At 48.3% G+C, this 22,924-nt stretch overlaps 1 pseudogene; it reads left to right on the top strand.

Annotated features, from left to right (window-relative positions):
* Window positions 1-22,655, top strand: part of LOC129360470 (transcription factor COE3-like) — a 102,640-nt pseudogene extending 79,985 nt beyond the window's left edge.
* The last annotated feature ends 269 nt before the right edge of the window (window positions 22,656-22,924 follow it).

The raw sequence follows: 22,924 nt of genomic DNA, 5'->3' as shown, positions 1-22,924 counted from the left end.
AGACACTCAGGGGCCCCCAGACACTCAGGGGCCTCCAGACACTCAGGGGCCCCCAGACATTCAGGGGCCTCTAGTCACTCAGGGGCCCCCAGACACTCAGGGCCTCCAGACACTCAGGGGCCCCCAGACATTCAGGGGCCTCCAGACACTCAGGGGCCCCCAGACACTCAGGGGCCCCCAGACATTCAGGGGCCTCTAGTCACTCAGGGGCCCCCAGACACTCAGGGGCCTCCAGACACTCAGGGGCCCCCAGACATTCAGGGGCCTCCAGACACTCAGGGGCCCCCAGACACTCAGGGGCCTCCAGACACTCAGGGGCCCCCAGACACTCAGGGGCCTCCAGACACTCAGGGCGTCCAGACACTCAGGGGCCCGCAGACACTCAGGGGCCCCCAGACACTCAGGGGCCTCCAGACATTCAAGGGCCCCCAGACACTCAGGGGCCTCCAGACACTCAGGGGCCCCCAGACATTCAGGGGCCTCCAGACACTCAGGGGCCCCCAGACACTCAGGGGCCTCCAGACACTCAGGGGCCCCAGACATTCAGGGGCCTCTAGTCACTCAGGGGCCCCCAGACACTCAGGGGCCTCCAGACACTCAGGGGCCCCCAGACATTCAGGGGCCTCCAGACACTCAGGGCCCCCAGACACTCAGGGGCCTCCAGACACTCAGGGGCCCCCAGACACTCAGGGGCCTCCAGACACTCAGGGGCGTCCAGACACTCAGGGGCCCGCAGACACTCAGGGGCCCCCAGACACTCAGGGGCCTCCAGACACTCAGGGGCCTCCAGACACTCAGGGGCCTCCAGACACTCAGGGGCCCCCAGACACTCAGGGGCGTCCAGACACTCAGGGGCCCCCAGACACTCAGGGGCCCCCAGACACTCAGGGGCCCCCAGACACTCAGGGGCCTCCAGACACTCAGGGGCCTCCAGACATTCAGGGGCCACCAGACACTCAGGGGCCCCCAGACATTCAGGGGCCACCAGACACTCAGGGGCCCCCAGACATTCAGGGGCCACCAGACACTCAGGGGCCCCCAGACATTCAGGGGCCACCAGACACTCAGGGGCCCCCAGACATTCAGGGGCCACCAGACACTCAGGGCCCCCAGACACTTAGGGGCCCCCGATATGGTTTCATTGTAACACAGACCGTAGATCTAAACCTGTAGCATCATCTATAGAGAATGATGATGTTAATTTTTTTTTAATGGATTCAGTTGAAAAAACAGTACATTTAGGATTTAATTAGGACGTTCACTTTGTAAAAGTTTAAAGAATCATCTTGATATTTTGATTGTTACCATGGCTACAATATGGTGTAATGTTTGTGTTTGAATTGAGTTTGTTTACAAATACATCGCAGGAAATAACCAATAATCAGTGATTGATTTTAAACTGAGCCAATAAACCTGATCTCCTCTTATCAATATTTAAACATGTTAGTGATGCTGAAGTTCTCAGTAGGATGAGGGTCCAGTCTGAGGCCCCACATTACCTTGGGCCGGCCCTGCATGAAAAGCCACTGCGATGCACACCTCTGGATTCTACCTGGAACCTACCTGGAATCCACCTGGTACCTACCTGGAATCCACCTGGTACCTACCTGGAATCCACCTGGTACCTACCTGGAATCCACCTGGTACCTACCTGGAATTCCCCTGGTACCTACCTGGAATCCACCTGGAACCTACCTGGAATCCACCTGGAACCTAACTGGAATCCACCTGGAATTCCCCTGGAATCCACCTGGAACCTACCTGGAATCCACCTGGAACCTACCTGGAATTCCCCTGGAACCTACCTGGAATCCACCTGGAACCTACCTGGAATTCCCCTGGTACCTACCTGGAATCCACCTGGTACCTACCTGGAATCCACCTGGAACCTACCTGGAATCCACCTGGAACCTACCTGGAATCCACCTGGTACCTACCTGGAATCCACCTGGTACCTACCTGGAATCCACCTGGTACCTACCTGGAACCTACCTGGAATTCCCCTGGTACCTACCTGGAATCCACCTGGAACCTACCTGGAATCCACCTGGAACCTACCTGGAATCCACCTGGAACCTACCTGGAATTCCCCTGGAACCTACCTGGAATCCACCTGGAACCTACCTGGAATCCACCTGGTACCTACCTGGAATCCACGTGGTACCTACCTGGAATCCACCTGGTACCTACCTGGAACCTACCTGGAATTCCCCTGGTACCTACCTGGAATCCACCTGGAACCTACCTGGAATCCACCTGGAACCTACCTGGAATTCCCCTGGAACCTACCTGGAATCCACCTGGAACCTACCTGGAATCCACCTGGTACCTACCTGGAATTCCCCTGGAACCTACCTGGAATTCCCCTGGTACCTACCTGGAATCCACCTGGAACCTACCTGGAATCCCCTGGAGGCCCCAGTCAGACCTCTGATGCTTTGGAGACGTTTTGATTCATGTAATTGTGACATGTTTGTTTTTATGCTGTACTTCCAATAATTGCTCCAGTATTTTCTCTGATTATTTATAAACTCTTCAGGCTCTAATTGGGCCGAATCGTCTTTTAACACTTCAGGTTCTGCAGTAACTTCTGGTTACAGCCGCGAACCTCCAGAACCAGAACCGTCAGCAGCGGCTTTGACCCGCCTGATAGAAACATGAAGGAGAAGCAGAGCCAGCAGTCAGCAGGCGGAACCGAGCGGTACCGGGTGGTACCGGGAGGAACCGAGCGGTACAGGGAGGAACCGAGCGGTACCAGGAGGAACCGAGCGGTACCAGGAGGAACCGAGCGGTACCAGGAGGAACCGAGCGGTACCAGGAGGAACCGAGCGGTACTGGGCAGTATCAGGCGGTACCGGGGCTTTGAGCTGCGCTGTGACTTGCGGTTTCAGTCGCTATCGTGCCTCGTATCAGGATGTCTGTTTAAATCAGACATTGTTTCTATCTGTCGGTGGTTCCGACCCAGTCTGCTTGTAGAACCGGGCTTTTGGCAGAATTCAGAGTTTCTCTGCAGCCGAAGCTTTTCTGTTTCGGGTCGAGGCGGGTTTTATGAAAATATGAGAAACGGTTTTTCTAACGTCAACATCAGACCAACGTTTTTATTCACAAACCAAAATATTCCTCCTCATCACCGTGGCGTCTTTATCAGACTGAAGATTCATTTGCTTTGATAAATTATTATATTTAGCTAAATAGTTTTGCTGACGGCTAAAAGCAGGCCTCCTGGCATACAGATTAAAAATAAAAAACTAAAATTAAAAACATTTTTGAAAAAAACTCAAAGGATAAAAGGGGCTCAAGGCCCCTCAGGCCCCCCCTCAGACCCCCCTCTGCTCGTGCCTGCATCCATGTGCTGCTTAAACCGGATCAATGCAAAGATCCAGAGCGGAGAGATTTCTGGATGAAGCAAAGCTGAAACGTGTTTTCCGCGTAGCGTGCGCAGCTTTAGCTCTGACCTTTGACCCCATGCTCAGCGCCGGTCCAATCCGGGATTATTAACTACATGAATGAGGAGATTTCTGCTCTTCATGGGGAATAACGAGCCGAGCCGGATTCATGACAGAAATTTCAATGTTTCCCTGTGAATCACTGCTCCTCTTCCTCCTCTTCCTCCTCCTCCTGGGGGGTCGGGGGTGGGGGGGCCTATCTGAGGCTCTGGGTGATTTATCATTGTTAGGGCCGCTGTCTGATGGCTTCTCCTCCAGGGTCACGATGCTCCTGCTCAGAGCCGGCCGTAATTAAACCCTGAGAAACAGCTGGAAAATAGAGGAGGAAGAGGAGCAGGAGGAAGAGGAGCAGGAGGAAGAGCAGGAGGAGGAAGAGGAGCAGGAGGAAGAGCAGGAGGAGGAAGAGGAGCAGGAGGAAGAGCAGGAGGAGGAAGAGGAGCAGGAGGAAGAGGAGCAGGAGGAAGAGGAGCAGGAGGAAGAGCAGGAGGAGGAAGAGGAGCAGGAGGAAGAGGAGCAGGAGGAAGAGCAGGAGGAGGAAGAGGAGCAGGAGGAAGAGGAGCAGGAGGAAGAGGAACAGGAGGAGGAAGAGGAACAGGAGGAAGAGGAGCAGGAGGAAGAGGAGCAGGAGGAAGAAGAGCAGGAGGAAGAAGAACAGGAGGAAGAGGAACAGGAGGAGGAAGAGGAACAGGAGGAAGAAGAACAGGAGGAAGACGAACAGGAGGAGGAAGAGGAACAGGAGGAAGAGGAGCAGGAGGAAGAAGAGCAGGAGGAAGAGGAGCAGGAGGAAGAGGAACAGGAGGAAGAGGAACAAGAGGAAGAGGAGCAGGAGGAAGAAGAGCAGGAGGAAGAGGAACAAGAGGAAGAAGAGCAGGAGGAAGAGGAACAGGAGGAAGAAGAACAGGAGGAAGAGGAACAGGAGGAAGAGGAGCAGGAGGAAGAGGAACAGGAGGAAGAGGAGCAGGAGGAAGAAGAGCAGGAGGAAGAGGAGCAGGAGGAAGAAGAGCAGGAGGAAGAGGAACAAGAGGAAGAGGAGCAGGAGGAAGAAGAGCAGGAGGAAGAGGAACAGGAGGAAGAAGAACAGGAGGAAGAGGAACAGGAGGAAGAGGAGCAGGAGGAAGAGGAGCAGGAGGAAGAAGAACAGGAGGAAGAAGAGCAGGAGGAAGAGGAGCAGGAGGAAGAAGAGCAGGAGGAAGAGGAACAAGAGGAAGAGGAGCAGGAGGAAGAAGAGCAGGAGGAAGAGGAGCAGGAGGAAGAGGAACAGGAGGAAGAGGAACAAGAGGAAGAGGAGCAGGAGGAAGAGGAACAAGAGGAAGAAGAGCAGGAGGAAGAGGAACAGGAGGAAGAAGAGCAGGAGGAAGAGGAACAAGAGGAAGAGGAGCAGGAGGAAGAAGAGCAGGAGGAAGAGGAGCAGGAGGAAGAGGAACAGGAGGAAGAGGAACAAGAGGAAGAGGAGCAGGAGGAAGAGGAACAAGAGGAAGAAGAGCAGGAGGAAGAGGAACAAGAGGAAGAGGAGCAGGAGGAAGAAGAGCAGGAGGAAGAGGAGCAGGAGGAAGAGGAGCAGGAGGAAGAGGAGCAGGAGGAAGAGGAACAGGAGGAAGAGCAGCAGGAGGAAGAGGAGCAGGAGGAAGAGCAGGAGGAAGAGGAGCAGGAGGAAGAGCAGGAGGAGGAAGAGGAACAGGAGGAGGAAGAGGAACAGGAGGAAGAGGAGCAGGAGGAAGAGGAAGAGGAGCAGGAGGAAGAAGAGCAGGAGGAAGAGGAGCAGGAGGAAGAGCAGGAGGAAGAGGAACAGGAGGAGGAAGAGGAACAGGAGGAAGAGGAGCAGGAGGAAGAGGAAGAGGAGCAGGAGGAAGAAGAGCAGGAGGAAGAGGAGCAGGAGGAAGAGCAGGAGGAAGAGGAGCAGGAGGAAGAGGAGCAGGAGGAAGAGGAACAGGAGGAGGAAGAGGAACAGGAGGAAGAGGAGCAGGAGGAAGAGGAGCAGGAGGAAGAAGAGCAGGAGGAAGAGCAGGAGGAGGAGGAACAAGAGGAAGAGGAAAAAGAGGAAGAAGAAGAGCAGGAAGAAGAAGAGCAGGAGGAAGAGGAGCAGGAGGAAGAGCAGGAGGAGGAGGAACAGGAGGAAGAGGAAGAGGAGCAGGAAGAAGAAGAGCAGGAGGAAGAGCAGCAGGAGGAAGAGCAGCAGGAGGAAGAGGAACAGGAGGAAGAGGAGCAGGAGGAAGAGGAGCAAGAGGAAGAGCAGCAGGAGGAAGAGGAACAGGAGGAGGAAGAGGAAGAGGAGCAGGAGGAAGAGGAGCAAGAGGAAGAGCAGCAGGAGGAAGAGGAAGAGGAGCAGGAGGAAGAGCAGCAGGAGGAAGAGCAGCAGGAGGAAGAGGAGCAGGAGGAAGAAGAGCAGGAGGAAGAGGAGCAGGAGGAAGAGGAAGAGGAGGAAGAGCAGCAGGAGGAAGGCCTCACCTACCTGTCTCCGCCCTCCAGCCTCACCTGGAGAAAAATAGTAACAAAGTGACTTTCCTCATTTTCTTGGGGAATTTTTCATTCTTTCTCTGGTAGCTTGTCCTCATTAGCATCTTCCACACCTGCAGCATGTCTTCATTAGCCCCCCGACCTCTGACCCCTGACCCTCACCATGTGTCCTGAGGCTGAAATTGTCTTCATGTGGATAAAGTTACCAAAGCAAAGAACCCAAGAACCATCAGCCAAGTCACTAAATAAAACACAGAAATGACACTTTGACCAACATTTTAGCTTTTAATTAGATTTTAAAATCTATTTTCCTGCCTTTAAAATCAGTTTAATGTTCAGGGTTAAGCTTACAGTGATGGAGTTTCATAACTTTAGCTAACATTAACTTCCAGCAAGGTAGCACTGGCTTGGATTACTCATAGCTAACATTATAAAGAAATACAACATAGTTAGGGTTATTTTCTCAAAGAAAATGTAAAGTTAGAGACGATTATGTCACATGGGTTAGGTGACAAATCTTTTTAAACAGATCTGGCGTTAAAACTTGAATTGACTCAACTAGAGGAGCCAATTCTGCCCTCACTGGAGATAACGGTTATTACAGCTTGTAACAGTGTAATAACAGTGTAATAACACCGGTAACTATTCCACTGTGTAAGGGAAAATATTAGTGATTCTAATGGTCTCATGACTGTAACGGTTAAGATGAACAACAAATAATTACAGTTATGTAATAATGACAAACCATAATTCTTGGTTAATGTTTTTTGTCTCCAAAGAGTTTTTGCGGCGCTCGTATTTATGGCAGTAGGCAGACAGGAAAGAGGGCAAGGAGGGGGGCAAAGGTCGCCCGGACCGGGAGTCGAACCCGTGACGTCCGCGTCAAGGACTGAGGCGTCCAAACGTGGGGCGTGCTGACCCGCTGCGCCACCGCAGCGGGTCAGCACGGGTCAAAGAATGTATGTCATTATTGACACTTTATGACAACAGTCATAAATATTCATGTTCATGACTGTTACGCACAACCCTTCAAATAAAGATCAAATATTTTAGTTTCACTTCATTTTCTCAGTTTATTCATGTTTCAGGGAGAATTGTTCCACTTCCATTTATCCACATGGAAACATAAATATTATTTCTACAGGCTTGGATTATATTTCACAAATCTTTATAACTTTTTCCCACTATATTGTTTGTGTTTAATCATCATTTTTCTTCAATAATAGTCGATTACACAGAAGAATTACTAATTAAAACTGTTACTAATAATTAGTTTATATTAGTGATATAGTATATGATTTCATCATATAATAAAAGATTTGTATTTTATAAAAAGCTTTAAAATCTGAAACATGAAAATTCAGCTTCTGATAAAACATAAATTCAATCCAGAGTTTGAAAACAAACAAATGATTATTTAACAGATGGAAAACCTTGTTTCCTTTCCAATGAGCCAATTAACCAATCAGCAGCCGCAGCCAATTAGCAGCTCTCAGCTGATCCAGATAAACAGAGGAAAAAGAAATGAAGGACATTCTGTCAGGATTTATTGGTCAGTGCAGAACAAACACCTGGAAACACCTGGACAGGTGTATTCAGAGCTGGTGATGGCAGCATCATGAAGAAGGATCATTAACTGGAGAAGGATGCTGCGTCTGTCAGGGTGTAATGACAGCACACACACACACACACACTCTGGAGGGTGTGTGTGTGTGTGTGTTTTACACAGCAGCTGCTGAGTCGTGGCAAAGGAGACATAAACTAACTTCTGTTTTCTAATGGAGATTAATGAAGCCACAGGAAACACACACACTCAGGGTAACACACACACACACACACACTCAGGGTAACACACACACACACACACTCAGGGTAACACACACACACTCAGGGTAACACACACACACTCAGGGTACACACACACACACACACTCAGGGTAACACACACACACACACACTCAGGGTAACACACACACACACACACTCAGGGTAACACACACTCAACACACACACACAGGGTAACACACACACTCAGGGTAACACACACACTCAGGGTAACACACACACACTCAGGGTAACACACACACACTCAGGGTAACACACACTCAGGGTAACACACACACTCAGGGTAACACACACACTCAGGGTAACACACACACTCAGGGTAACACACTCACTCAGGGTAACACACACACTCAGGGTAACACACTCACTCAGGGTAACACACACACTCAGGGTAACACACACACTCAGGGTAACACACACACTCAGGGTAACACACACTCAGGGTAACACACACACTCAGGGTAACACACACTCAGGGTAACACACACTCAGGGTAACACACACACTCAGGGTAACACACACACTCAGGGTAACACACACACACTCAGGGTAACACACACACTCAGGGTAACACACTCACTCAGGGTAACACACACACTCAGGGTAACACACTCACTCAGGGTAACACACACTCAGGGTAACACACACACTCAGGGTAACACACACACTCAGGGTAACACACACTCAGGGTAACACACACACTCAGGGTAACACACACACACTCAGGGTAAACACACACACTCAGGGTAACACACACACTCAGGGTAACACACACTCAGGGTAACACACACACTCAGGGTAACACACACACTCAGGGTAACACACACACTCAGGGTAACACACACACTCAGGGTAACACACACACTCAGGGTAAACACACCACTCAGGGTAACACACACACTCAGGGTAACACACACACTCAGGGTAACACACACACTCAGGGTAACACACACACACTCAGGGTAACACACACACACTCAGGGTAACACACACACACTCAGGGTAACACACACACACTCAGGTAACACACACACACTCAGGTCGCCGTTTCACCAGGTCAGTTTCAGTTTGAGAAAAAACAAAACGCTTAAAGTGAAATAAGAAGGAAGATGACGAAGAGGAGGAGGAATGTTTGGGATGAAGAGGACCGATCAAAGCCTTTGATCGGTCTGATCACTGACACAGTGATGATGTTCGTGATTCAGCAGAATCAACCGGGCCTGTCGGAACCGGGCCTGTCAGAACCAGGTTGTTGATCTGAAGATGCAAGGAGGAAGTGACCTGGAGCTGGTGTTTTCCTCCCCTCTGACCTTTGACCTCAGCTCGGGTTCTCTTGGGACTTTCTCTGGTGGAATGAAGCCGATTTCTTCTTCTCCCGTCTTTTTGCTGTTTCTCCGGTCAGAGCGGCCATGTTCTGATCCGGGTTGTTTGTCGTTCTCAGGAGGTTCTGCTGAAGCGGGCCGCCGACCTGGTGGAGGCGCTGTATGGCATGCCGCACAACAACCAGGTGAGCCCGACCCGACCCCAGGTTCTGTTCCGGGTCCGGTCAGTTTTATTCCGAAAACTTTAAAAACAGTCTAAAGTCTATCCAAACATCAGAACCGGCCTGACCGGATCAACCCGTATCATGTGATCATGTTCATCACGGCTCCAGGTTTCGTTTTCTCTTTCCTCAAATCTGCAGCCGACCCCTGACCCCTGACCCTAACCTCTGTCGTCAGAAGCTGTTGGGTTATTTCTGTGTCGGACTTTGTGCCGTTTGGTTTTGTGCGTCCTCTAACCGGCTGGCCACGGCCTAGTCCAAGTCTGACCCATGTCCTCCCCTCCCCGCAGGAGATCATCCTGAAGCGCGCCGCCGACCTGACAGAGGCGCTCTACAGCGTGCCACGCAGCCACAACCAGCTGCCGTCGCTGGCCGGCTCCGCCGCTCACTCCGGCATGATGGGCGTCAACTCCTTCAGCAGCCAGCTGGCCGTCAACATCAGCGAGGCGACGCAGGCCGACCAGGGTGAGCCGCCCCTCGTTTCTTCTCTCGGCCGACCAGGGTGAGCCGCCCCTCGTTTCCTCTCTCGGCCGACCAGGGTGAGCCGCCCCTCGTTTCCTCTCTCTTGGCCGACCAGGGTGAGCCGCCCCTCGTTTCCTCTCTCGGCCGACCAGGGTGAGCCGCCCCTCGTTTCTTCTCTCGGCCGACCAGGGTGAGCCGCCCCTCGTTTCTTCTCTCGGCCGACCAGGGTGAGCCGCCCCTCGTTTCCTCTCTCTCGGCCGACCAGGGTGAGCCGCCCCTCGTTTCCTCTCTCGGCCGACCAGGGTGAGCCGCCCCTCGTTTCTTCTCTCGGCCGACCAGGGTGAGCCGCCCTCGTTTCCTCTCTCGGCCGACCAGGGTGAGCCGCCCCTCGTTTCTTCTCTCGGCCGACCAGGGTGAGCCGCCCCTCGTTTCCTCTCTCTCGGCCGACCAGGGTGAGCCGCCCCTCGTTTCCTCTCTCTCGGCCGACCAGGGTGAGCCGCCCCTCGTTTCCTCTCTCGGCCGACCATGGTGAGCCGCCCTCGTTTCCTCTCTCGGCCGACAGGGTGAGCCGCCCCTCGTTTCCTCCTCTCTCGGCCGACCAGGGTGAGCCGCCCTCGTTTCCTCCTCTCTCGGCCGACCAGGGTGAGCCGCCCCTCGTTTCCTCTCTCGGCCGACCAGGGTGAGCCGCCCCTCGTTTCCTCCTCTCTCGGCCGACCAGGGTGAGCCGCCCCTCGTTTCCTCCTCTCTCGGCCGACCAGGGTGAGCCGCCATCTGCTTCTCCCGTCCAGCAGCTGGCTGATGAGGTCATGGGAACCTCAGAACTCCACCGGTTCTGTTAAACAGAGCTGCAGCCTCTGGTTCCTGCTTAGTGAAATCATTCCCACACCGGCCAGGTAAATAACGTCAGACTCTCACATTCACTCTCTGGATCAAAGTCTGATCCGGAACCAGAATCAGAACCCAGCTGCTCCAGAAACAACCAGGAAAATATCTGGAGGTCAGTGCAGACAGTCTGGATCAGAACCAGAACTCAACTGGAAACAAGCAGGAAGTAGATCAGAAGGTGAAAGTCCAGATCTCGACTCTGCTCTGCGGTCCGGTTGGTTCTGTTGGGATCGGACCAGCAGGAAGCAGCAAACACATGTTTCTGATTCAGGAACTGGATCTGCTTCCCACGCCGTCCAAACTCTCACACCAACAGACACATGTTTCCTATCGGCTGATGGGAATCCCCGAGGCCGGCAGGGTCAGAGGTCAGGGTGGGGGAGCGGTGATGTCACCGCAGGAAGCTGGTGGGAGGAGTTCCAACATGGAAGGAAGAAAAAAACGATTTCATTCCCATCTCTACCAGCAGAAACACCTGGAAAAGTATTCACCCCTCAAAACCAGGTGACTTCTCCAGAGTGAAAAGTTGGATGGATGCTGCAGCATCTCAATCAGTTGTAAGTCCAGACTTTGACTAGGCCACTAAAACATTAACAGTTCCTGAGCATCCAGAGGACTTGCTCTGAACTTTTACACATCCAGGAGTAGAGTCCATGATTCCAGTGGTCCTGAAGCATCCCAGACCATGATACTGCCACCACCATGTCTGACTGTAGGTACGAAGTTCAAGCTCTGATCTGCAGAGGCGGAAATAAATGAAATCATAACTGGGAAACTGTTTAATTTATTCCAGCTTTGTCTCATGTTTGATGATCAGAAAACAGCAGCAGGACATGACAGGTTGTGAATACTTTGTTTTTGTGATGGCGTTCCTCAGGCGTGTCTGAACAGGCTTCCTGTTTCTCCTTCTTCAGGTTATTCCCGCAACTCGAACAGCGTGTCGCCGCGCGGCTACGTGCCGAGCTCCACGCCGCAGCAGTCCAACTACAACACCATCACGTCCTCCATGAACGGCTACGGCGCCGCCATGACCAACCTGGGCGTTCCCGGCTCCCCCGGATTCCTCAACGGATCCACCGGCAACTCTGCTTACGCAAGTGAGTCAACGCTGGAATCAACGCGTCTCTCCGCTTCAATCAGCAGAGACGCGCAGTGATGAGGAGCAGAGATCGACTTCCTCACTCTTCATCCCTGGCAGGGGAGTGGCTGTGTGGGACTTTGCTGGCGCCATCAGGGAACGTTTGTTTTGGAACATTTCCTGTAAAGTAATGTTGGCCTGAAATGTTGGGTTCAGGGAAATTTGCGAGGGAATTTATGAACTCAGACATTCAGTAAAGGTTCAGGTCAATCTTTAGACTCATTGGTCCAAATTTAGAGGAAGGTCAATGTTTCACCTGTCAGTAGCACTGAAAACACAAAGTCTCTGATCAGAGGTTTGGTTTTCAGAAGCTGAATCTCTTAGGCTTGTGAAAACGTACAGATCTGATCTAAAGAAAGGGAAGGTTAGCTGCATTAGCTGCTGTTAGCTTGTGCTAGCGTCCATAGTGCAACAATAGGCTACAGTCAACCAGATCTTAGATTCAGTATTTGGTAGATTTCCTAAACTGTCTTTTGAAAATTTATACTTAATAATTACCTGTATCTCTCAGCTTTAGCATGCTAATGGTATGTTTACCATGGTAATGCTAGTCTTAGCACACTAAAATTTTATTAGTTATTTAATATGAAACTGAAATATCAGAAGAAATACTTATTTTCACCTTAAAGCAAAATGTACAAAGTTCAAATTATAACTAGCTGTAGGTCTTGGCTTTACATTGCTAATACCATTATTAGCATGTTACTGTTAACATTAACATGTTAAATGTCATTAAATTTAGCTTTACATGTTGGAATAAATTTTTTTTAACTCAAGGAAAATTTGGGAAGTTGAAATAATTATCTGTAGGTCCTAGCCTTATCATGCTAAAGCTTTTTAGCATGCTAATGTTAATGTGCGCACAAAGTTTAAAGTTAGCTTTATTTCACAGCTGGTAAGGGTTAGCGTTATAAAACATGTAAAGCTTCACATATAGCAGAAATACTTCAAAATCATAAAGAAGAATTTAGCTGTGGGAAAGATGTAGAACATCTCAGGTGAGGACAGATTCTCACCTGGATCAAAGTTCTGGATGAAAAACCTCTAGAGCATGATGAAGTTGATGGGTCCAAGCTGGTGTGAAGCTCCAGAATCAGAGGCTGCATCACGTTAAACTGGCTTTCGATGAGGCAGACGCTGTGCGGGTCCAAACCGAGCACCTGAACTAGAGCTCAGCAGGTGAACAGGAAGCTGCTGCTCACACTGTTGGCTGCAGGAGCCGATCGTCATGCATGCAGCCGGAGGGTCAGTGGGGCGTTAATAATGTGTTTGTGTTGTGTTTATTGTGTTTGTTGATGTGTTTGTGGTGTTTCGTGATGTTTGCGGTGTGTCTGTTAGGCCTGTCGCGATAAACAATAAATCAATTAATCGCACGATAAATTAAAACTATCGACCTCATTTCAATTATCGTCTATGTCGTTTCTTCCTGCCTTTTCTCTTCCTGTTGATGACACTGAATGAAAAAAGGCTCAACTCCACTGACCCTCCCTTCCTTATTTCTTAGTGTAATGCCCAGCGCGCTGCACCATCTGATGTCGCCGATTGTCGCCCTTTATCAAAACCTGAGACACATTAGCCGACAGAAATCCTCGCTATAACGGTTCGATCGAACCGTGTTGTGTCCAGCAATGGACACAAAATAATAAGTCCAGTTCACTAATTTTGAAACCAGGCATTAATCAATTCTTTACTACAATCTACCTGCAATGCATGTGGCTAGTGTCAGTCTGACTGAATGAAAATCATTATAACCTATTTATGTCACGTTAACGAAGAACAGCTGAAAAGTTACCAGGTTTTCTGCTAGAAATTTCGCTCCAACTCCTCCCCTAGTTATTTATATTTTCTTTACACAAACTGTTGAATAAACATTCATGTTGTTTCCGATGTCTGCTGGACTTCGGGTTGCATCGTGTCAGCTGTTCGGGATTCCCTCCGTGTTTCCCTCAGAAAGCAGGAGGAGAATCCGCGCTTTCTGATTGGCTACCGGTCACATTCAATAGGCTGTGTCACTCTCCCAGTCTGGATAAATCCTTGATTTAGATCGGAGCAACGATCTACCGTAACACACAACGATCTACCGTAACACACAACGATCTACAGCAACACATAACGATCTACTGTAACACACAACGATCTACTGTAACACACGACGATCTACCTTAACACACGACGATCTACCTTAACACACGACGATCTACCATAACACACGACGATCTACTGTAACACACAACGATCTACAGTAACACACAACGATCTACCGTAACACACAACGATCTACAGTAACACACAACGATGTACCGTAACACACGACGATCTACCTTAACACACGACGATCTACCATAACACACGACGATCTACTGTAACACACAACGATCTACAGTAACACACAACGATCTACCGTAACACACAACGATCTACAGTAACACACAACGATCTACCGTAACACACGACGATCTACCGTAACACACAACGATCTACCGTAACACACAACGGTCTACCGTAACACACGACGATCTACCGTAACACACAACGATCTACCGTAACACACAACGGTCTACAGCAACACACAACGATCTACAGCAACACACAACGATCTACCGTAACACACAACGATCTACAGTAACACACAACGATCTACAGTAACACACGACGATCTACCGTAACACACGACGATCTACCGTAACACACAACGATCTACCGTAACACACAACGATCTACCTTAACACACAACGATCTACCGTAACACACAACGGTCTACCGTAACACACAACGATCTACCATAACACACAACGGTCTACCGTAACACACAACAATCTACCGTAACACACAACGGTCTACCGTAACACACAACAATCTACCGTAACACACAACAATCTACCATAACACACAACAATCTACCGTAACACACAACGGTCTACCGTAACACACAACAATCTACTGTAACACACAACGATCTACCATAACACACAACGGTCTACCGTAACACACAACAATCTACCGTAACACACAACGGTCTACCGTAACACACAACAATCTACCGTAACACACAACGATCTACCGTAACACACAACGGTCTACCGTAACACACAACGATCTACCGTAACACACAACGGTCTACCGTAACACACAACGATCTACCATAACACACAACGGTCTACCGTAACACACAACAATCTACCGTAACACACAACGATCTACCGTAACACACAACGATCTACCGTAACACACAACGATCTACCGTAACACACAACGATCTACAGTAACACACAACGATCTACCGTAACACACAACGATCTACCGTAACACACAACGGTCTACCGTAACACACAACGATCTACCGTAACACACAACGGTCTACCGTAACACACAACGATCTACCATAACACACAACGGTCTACCGTAACACACAACAATCTACCGTAACACACAACGATCTACCGTAACACACAACGATCTACCGTAACACACAACGATCTACCGTAACACACAACGATCTACAGTAACACACAACGATCTACCGTAACACACAACGATCTACCGTAACACACAACGGTCTACCGTAACACACAACGATCTACCGTAACACACAACGGTCTACCGTAACACACAACGATCTACCGTAACACACAACGATCTACCGTAACACACAACGATCTACCGTAACACACAACGATCTACTGTAACACACAACGATCTACCGTAACACACAAGGGACAATCTCAGAACGAAGAACGTTCTCAGATTGTCGTTCTGGGTAAAAAATCCAGTAGTTTGAACTATTGCATCATTCAGTCGGATTCTTCTCTATTTAAATCTAATCATTACTGAAGGACAATAAACTATACAGACTTCATAATCTGCACTCTTTTGGTTGAATGCAGTATTTATTTCCACTTTGGCTTCATGTTGTTCAGTTTTTATTCAAGTACATTTATTGTTAATGGAGACTGAGAATCTATTTTATTTTTAGTTGTTTTATTTATTTTGTGTATCAGTCCCAGTGTTAACTGTCTTGAAAGTAAAGTGTATCTATCTTTGGCAGGAAATCGCATGTATTATTACGTAATTTCCATTAAATCGATGTAAAAAGGTCTTCAAACAATATTATCGTTTATCGCAATAATTTTTGAGACAATTTATCGCCCAGCAAAATCTGTTATCGTGACAGGCCTACTGTCTGTTGTTTTTTGTGTGTTAATGGTGTGTATGTAGTGTGTGTGTGTGGAGCGTAGCAAAACCGCCCGCCAGGAGCTCTTTGTTGTTTTGGCTTCTGTTTCTAAAAGCTCAACAAGTCTCAGAGAGACTCGTTTAGACGGTGGTGAGCTCAAACCGTGTCTCCATGCCAGGCGATGCGGTTGTCCCTGGTGACTAAACAACGGCTGGCCGAGCTGCAGCTTCCTGCCGCCAAGCCTTCGCTTGTGTGTGCGTGTTTGTGTGTGTGTGTGTGTGCGTGTTTGTGTGTGTGTGCGCTTGTGTGTGTGTGTGCGCGTGCGTGCACTTTTGTGTGTGTGTGTGTGTGTGCTTGTGTGTGTGTGCGCTTGTGTGTGTGTGTGCGCTTGTGTGTTTGCGTGCGTGTGTGTGTGTGTGTCTGTGCGCTTGTGTGTGTGTGCGTTTGTTTGTAATACCTTGTGGGGACCATTTCCCTGACACTACGTTGTGGGGACCCGCTGCTCCTTGTGGGACCCAGGCTTTGGTCCCACAAGGGGAATCTCTGTGTTTTGGTCAGGGGTTAGATTTAGGACAAAAGTATGAATTGAATTTTGGTTATAGTTGGATTAGGCTGTAGAAATGAATGGAAGTCAATGGAAAGTTCCCACAAAGATGTGGCAAGCGTGTGCGTGAACGCCATCACACATTGTCCACCTCTTCCTGTCCATTCCTCCATCCCTGCTGCTCTTCCACTAACACCAACTTCCTTCATGTTTTCCTCCCGCCCGATTCATGAAACGGCAGGAACGGGAAACATGAAGTAGGTTTCTACTACAGAGCGAAGAATCACGTTACATTCCAGCTTCTTTCCTCACCGCTTCATGTTCGGACGAATCATTCACACAATCTGTGAAATTCCAGGGAAGTTTTTGAAAGGAACAAATCCGTGTTTCCAGAGAAAATTCCTGTTTCTGGCAGAGAGACATCGAGAGCTAAACGTAGAAAACATCTTTAGTTAACACCTGATGTAGAGACCAGGTGTTCTTGAACGCATCACCGTCTGGCAGAATTTCTCTGGAAATGTTTGGACTGTTCCTTTACTGAGATAAAAACTGGACAACCTACCTGTGCAGTGGGCGGGGCTCCGGCTCTCTTCAGGTGTCTTTATTCCTTCAGGTTATGGATCAACTTTGCTCCTCCAGGTCGGGGTCCTCCTCCATCTGCTCCTCTTCTTCATCCTCTCCTCCCCCTACCCCTGCATGACTCACCCCGCCCGTCACCCCTCGTCTTCCTCAGCTACTCCTCTTCCTCTGCCTGATTCATTCTCTGTCCATATGATCTCCGCAGTCAAGCAGAAGAGCGCCTTCGCCCCCGTCGTGCGGCCTCAGACCTCCCCCCCCCCACCTGCACCACCACCAATGGCAGCAACCTCCAGGGTGAGCATCCCCACGTCCCCGCTGGCCCCTCCCCCATCCCTGGCGGGACGCCCAGCATCAATCAGAAGTCAAAGTTGATCCATAACTGGCAGGAAGTTCAGTTTACGTTCTGCTGAGTCGGTCCAAAGAACACGGGAAAGTTCAGTTGGGTTTGTGATTCTGATCCAGTTCAGAACCCAGAGCGGTTCTGTTCTGGAGCAGCGGCCGCCTCAGCAAAACTGCTGCCTCTAGTCACGTTCTTCTTCTGCGTAGGCCTGTCACGATAACAGATTTTGCTGGGCGATAAATTGTCTCAAAAATTATTGCGATAAACGATAATATTGTTTGAAGACCTTTTTACATTGATTTAATGGAAATTACGTAACAATACATGCGATTTCCTGCCAAAGATAGATACACTTTACTTTCAAGACAGTTAACACTGGGACTGATACACAAAATAAATAAAACAACCAAAACTAAAATAGATTCTCAGTCTCCATTAACAATAAATGTACTTGAATAAAAACTAAACAACATGAAGCCAAAGTGGAAATAAATACTGCATTCAACCAAAAGAGTGCAGATTATGAAGTCTGTATAGTTTATTGCCCTTCAGTAATAATTAGATTTAAATAGAGAAGAATCCGACTGAATGATGCAATAGTTCAAACTAAAGGATTTATTACCCAGAACGACAATCTGAGAACGTTCTTCGTTCTGAGATTGTCCCTTGTGTGTTACGGTAGATCGTTGTGTGTTACGGTAGATCGTTGTGTGTTACGGTAGATTGTTGTGTGTTACGGTAGATAGTTGTGTGTTATGGTAGATCGTTGTGTGTTACGGTAGATCGTTGTGTGTTATGGTAGATTGTTGTGTGTTACGGTAGATTGTTGTGTGTTACGGTAGATCGTCGTGTGTTACGGTAGATCGTCGTGTGTTACGGTAGATCGTCGTGTGTTACGGTAGATCGTCGTGTGTTAAGGTAGATCGTCGTGTGTTACGGTAGATCGTCGTGTGTTACGGTAGATCGTCGTGTGTTACGGTAGATCGTTGTGTGTTACAGTAGATCGTCGTGTGTTACGGTAGATCGTTGTGTGTTACGGTAGATCGTTGTGTGTTAAGGTAGATCGTTGTGTGTTACAGTAGATCGTCGTGTGTTACAGTAGATCGTCGTGTGTTACGGTAGATCGTTGTGTGTTACAGTAGATCGTCGTGTGTTACGGTAGATCGTTGTGTGTTAAGGTAGATCGTTGTGTGTTACAGTAGATCATTGTGTGTTACGGTAGATCGTTGTGTGTTACGGTAGATCTTTGTGTGTTACAGTAGATCGTTGTGTTTTACAGTAGATCGTTGTGTGTTACGGTAGATCGTTGTGTGTTACTGTAGATCGTTGTGTGTTATGGTAGATCGTTGTGTGTTACGGTAGATTGTTGTGTGTTATGGTAGATCGTTGTGTGTTACGGTAGATCGTTGTGTGTTATGGTAGATCGTTGTGTGTTACAGTAGATCGTTGTGTTTTACAGTAGATCGTTGTGTGTTACTGTAGATCGTTGTGTGTTACAGTAGATCGTTGTGTGTTATGGTAGATCGTTGTGTGTTATGGTAGATCGTTGTGTGTTATGGTAGATCGTTGTGTGTTACGGTAGATCGTTGTGTGTTATGGTAGATCGTTGTGTGTTATGGTAGATCGTCGTGTGTTACAGTAGATCGTTGTTTGTTGCTGTAGACCGTTGTGTGTTACAGTAGATCGTTATGTGTTGCTGTAGATCGTTGTGTGTTACGGTAGATCGTTGTGTGTTACGGTAGATCATCGTGTGTTACGGTAGATCGTTGTGTGTTATGGTAGATCGTTGCTCCGATCTAAATCAAGGATTTATCCAGACTGGGAGAGTGACACAGCCTATTGAATGTGACCGGTAGCCAATCAGAAAGCGCGGATTCTCCTCCTGCTTTCTGAGGGGAAACACGGAGGGAATCCCGAACAGTTGACACGATGCAACCCGAAGTCCAGCAGACATCGGAAACAACATGAATGTTTATTCAACAGTTTGTGCAAAGAAAATATAAATAACTAGGGGAGTTGGAGCGAAATTTCTAGCAGAAAACCTGGTAACTTTTCAGCAGTTCTTCGTTAACGTGACATAAATAGTTTATAATGATTTTCATTCAGTCAGACTGACACTAGCTACATGCATTGCAGGAAGATTGTAGTAAGGAATTGATTAATGCCTGGTTTCAAAATTAGTGAACTGGACTTATTATTTTGTGTCCATTGTCGGACACAACACGGTTCGATCGAACCGTTATAGCGAGGATTTCTGTCGACTAATGTGTCTCTCAGGTTTTGATGAAGGGCGACAATCAGCGACATCAGATGGTGCAGCGCGCTGGGCATTACACTAAGAAATAAGGAAGGGAGGGTCAGTGGAGTTGAGCCTTTTTTCATTCAGTGTCATCAACAGGAAGAGAAAAAGGCAGGAAGAAACGACATAGACGATAATTGAAATGAGGTCGATAGTTTTAATTTATCGTGCGATTAATTGATTTATTATTTATCGCGACAGGCCTAACAATCTGTGGTTTTACTCATTTTGGTTTAAACTGGAGGAAGACAAATCATGATGCTAATATTTACCAGCATTACAGACAATATTTATCATGTAATAAGTACCTTATGTTTGTGATGGTAGGCTCTGCCACCTGCTGTCAGGAATGGAGAACTGCATTTGGCCCAAATTTACAGAAATAACGGCATGTTCAGTTTCCACGGTCATTGAGGCGTCGTTCCATGCATCAAATGGCCTCCCTCTGGAGCCACCCGGGGCCTCCCTCTGGAGCCACCCGGGGCCTCCCTCTGGAGCCACCCGGGGCCTCCCTCTGGAGCCACCCGGGGCCTCCCTCTGGAGCCACCCGGGGCCTCCCTCTGGAGCCACCCGGGCCTCCCTCTGGAGCCACCCGGGGCCTCCCTCTGGAGCCACCCGGGGCCTCCCTCTGGAGCCACCCGGGGCCTCCCTCTGGAGCCACCCGGGGCCTCCCTCTGGAGCCACCCGGGGCCTCCCTCTGGAGCCACCCGGGCCTCCCTCTGGAGCCACCCGGGGCCTCCCTCTGGAGCCACCATGGAACATATTTCATGTTGTGTCAAGTTTCTCCATTATAGTTCAGGAAAAAGAGTAAAACTCTTTAAGAAACATAAAAAAAGTAAAGAATATTTTCATGAGTCCATGTTGGGGCGTTTTCAGCCTCTGGCAGCTCCGTTTATGATTCAGATGAAACTCAGAGGAAGAACTGAACAGTTCACCTAAAAATGTCTCATTGAGTTACTTTTCAGTCTCAATTTTTGGTGAATGAAGGTTTAGTCTTAATAAAATTAATTGTATTATAAATGCATTTCAGTCAGAGGATTAAAATTACATAAATAATTAAAATGATAAACTAACCAAATTTATTAATAGGATTTAATTTTTCAGTTTTTTAAACTAATTTCTAAATATTCCAGAAACATGAAATGTTTTTTAGCTGTTAGCATGTTAGCATGTTTTTGACGGGTTGCTGTCTGTGTGTTTCAGCCATGGCCGGCCTCATCGTGCCCCCCATGTGAGGAACTCCAGAACCAGAACCAGCACCGTCAACAGCACGACTTCCCGGACGGACCCTTCTGGTTCTGATCCTCTGGAACTGGACGGGTCCAACGGCAGCCGTGGTTCTGAAGAAAATGCAAAACAGAATCTTTCCTCCTCCACAGACCGGACATTTGAGTTTCCTTGTAGCAGGAAGCGGTTCCGGTTCCGGTCCAGCGAGTCACAGGCTGCTCCTGGTTTGTTCCTTTGCTGATGAACATCTGGATCTTCTGCTGCTCCTCCAGATGTTTGCAGCTCCAGAGTTGGTTCTGTTGGACTCTAAAGGTTCTCCAGAACCCGTCCTCCCAGTGGATCCAGTCGGACCTTGTCCAGTTCATTCTGTTTGGTTTGTTTGAACCCGACAGGAAGCTGCAGAGTTCACCTTCCTGTTTCCTGCTCACGTTTCTTTCTGTAGTCCGGTTTGGTTGGTGTCCAGTTCCGGGTCTGACCCGGTTCTGTCCCTCCGGGTTGTGATTTTTTTTTCCATGTTTTTCTGAGTGAATCGAAACCTGGAAATCTTTTTGATTCTGTAAAAACACAAACCAAGAAAAAACATCCTGTTTTTGTAAAAAAATAAAATAAAATAAAAAAGATCAGGTGGCGATCGACCTCTTAAAGCAGGAAGTAAAACTTTTGTATAAAAAGCTTTTTCCGATATTTAACTTTTTGTAAACGACTTTGTGTTTTTGCTGCTTTTCCTCGTCGGTGTTTTATTGTGAAATCTCTATTCTTGCTTATTTCTAAATGCACTGTCATGGTTGGAGCACTAAAGAGAAACGCTGAAACCACAAACCGTCCCTCCCACGACAAACCTTTATGCTAACCTCATAATGTCACGCAATACTCCAGGACATTCCAGGACATTCCAGGATATGCCTACATCAGGGACAGAATGGTCGGTTCTTTTTATGAGCATCAGATTTTAAAACGTTCTGTCCCCTGATCCAGATCGTCAGAACCGGGTCCAGGTTAGATCTCCAGAAACAAACAAAGGAACATTTTAGCAACATCAAGAACTTTTAAGATCTGAAAATTTGGTTAAAATGTTCGAGTTTCTGAAGTTATTTGTTGTTTCTGTTATGTTTCTGAAGAGAAAAGAGAATATTTCAGTTTTCAGGATTTTCTCAGGTTCTCCAAAACTTTCAAGGTTTTCATTTCTTCATTCCCAGCTGTGAGAAATGATTCTGAACATTAATATGAGATCCTGTGAAGTTTCAGTGAAAAACTGATTTTTGTAGCTTTAATGTTGACATTCGCTCCACGTCTGGCTCCGCGCTCAAAACCTGCTCCAGGTTTTTCAAGGCTTTTCAAGGGAGCGGGGTTGATGGTGACTGGGGAATAAAATGCTGTTTTCATGGGAACCATTAGCTCCACTTACTTCCTCCTGAACTCTGCGACCAGCCGTCTCCAATCAGGTCCTCAGTTCAGAAACGTTTTGTTTTCTTCAATGTGAAAGAGGCCAGAGGTTTATGATCTTTGTGAAATATAAAATATATCAAAGTATATTAAAGCACAATGTTTACTTATTGTCTTTAGAACGGCCCCCCGGGGCGGGTCGGGGCCCCCGGCCCGGGGCCCCCAGCCCGGGGCCTGGGTTGTTCTATCTCCGGCTGTAAATTGCTGCATGTCTTCTGTTCTCAGATGTTTGCTGTGATTCGTGCTTTTTGTACAGAAACGGTCTAATAAAGATTAACGTTTGGCTTCAAGCTGCCGTGTCTGGACCTCTGCTTTCTGTTGGGGCCAAACTGCTGGTTCTGAAAGCCCGGATCGGTTTCACTGATACTTTCTGGGCCGGTTCGGACCATCAACCAGGACAGAACATGAAACGATGGTTGGATTAAAATCATCTGAATGTGACTGACATGAGATCAGCCGACCTGCTGCTCTTTCAGGAGTGTCAGCCTCCTGGTTCTGGTTCTGATCAAGTTTCTGTCTGTAGATGAATGAAAATGCTCCACTGACTG

The sequence above is a fragment of the Poeciliopsis prolifica genome, unplaced genomic scaffold (genome assembly GCF_027474105.1).
Source record: "Poeciliopsis prolifica strain line A6 unplaced genomic scaffold, Auburn_PproV2 SCAFFOLD006, whole genome shotgun sequence".
In the NCBI taxonomy this organism is placed as follows: domain Eukaryota; kingdom Metazoa; phylum Chordata; class Actinopteri; order Cyprinodontiformes; family Poeciliidae; genus Poeciliopsis; species Poeciliopsis prolifica.
Note: the sequence above shows the minus strand (reverse complement) of the source record. Positions and strands in the feature narration are given on the sequence as shown.